The sequence below is a fragment of the Propithecus coquereli genome, unplaced genomic scaffold (genome assembly GCF_000956105.1).
Source record: "Propithecus coquereli isolate 6110/MARCELLA unplaced genomic scaffold, Pcoq_1.0 Scaffold227, whole genome shotgun sequence".
Lineage (NCBI taxonomy): Eukaryota > Metazoa > Chordata > Mammalia > Primates > Indriidae > Propithecus > Propithecus coquereli.
The window spans coordinates 3,460,073-3,461,149 of record NW_012147808.1 but is presented as its reverse complement, the minus strand read 5'-3'; positions in this window follow the sequence as shown (position 1 = coordinate 3,461,149).

The window sequence follows — 1,077 nt, the reverse complement described above, 5'->3', positions numbered from 1 at the left end:
GTCCTTGATCTGGAAAAGTGAATGCTTCTTTTACTTAAGATAACTGCAGACAACCCATGCATCTATGTGTGATCATAGAACACATGATAATATGTTGATGATCAGTGAATCTAGAAATAAATCCAAGTGGCTACGGCTTCCATATTTCTACACAGGATTCCCATTATCTCAGTCCTTTAGAGAGGTGTAAAAGCTACCAAGGCACATGCCTAAAATATAAATGCAAGATGCTTAAACATAATGTCAATATTTACTGTACAAAGGTAGTTGAATATTCTCACCTGTTGGAACAATTTCTTCCTAAAAAAATAGAAATGCTACATTCACATGACTTTGTAAAAATTGATCTAAATAGTGTAAATTAACAAGGTTAAGCCCATTATTTGGTGGCACAAATAAATGAAACATTTAACAACATTAAATTTAGTTACTTGAATTTTTCGCTTCTCAGTCAATTATGATAAAAGAACCAAAAGATACTTTGAGGATTTATAACTTCCATATTTTTAAGCTCTGTGCCTAATAAGGCAAATGCTGAAATTTAACTTCATGGAAAAGCCAATGAGAGAGCTTTCTCACAGGTAGAAGAAAAACACTTCAGTTTTTCAGTCATTCAAATAGCATACCCCTTGACCACTGCTTTACTAATTAAAACCATCTCCCTATGTCTCCCAATCTCATCCCAGGAAATAGAGACCTTCCACAAAGTTCTCCAAGCAATGATGGATACAACAAGAAAACATCACACCTAGAGGACTAGATACCAACTGAACACATACCCTAGCTTGGGCATAAAACTGAGTTTTCAGAAATCTCTTGGGTTATTTTATCAGGAAAATAATTCTTCTATTTACATGTGCAGGCACACTTTGTGACTTTTTAAATCATCACGATTTTAAATAAAAGAGACTGTAAGGTCATTACAGATTAGTTAATTAGAATATTTGGCACACATTCAGACGAAGTAATCTTCTGAATAGTTTTCTTCCCTAGAATCAATCCCTAGAGAAAAAAGACCTGGGTCTTGCCAAGAAAAAGTAGCTGAAGGCCAAGGAATGTTAAAAGCCTGTGATGTGA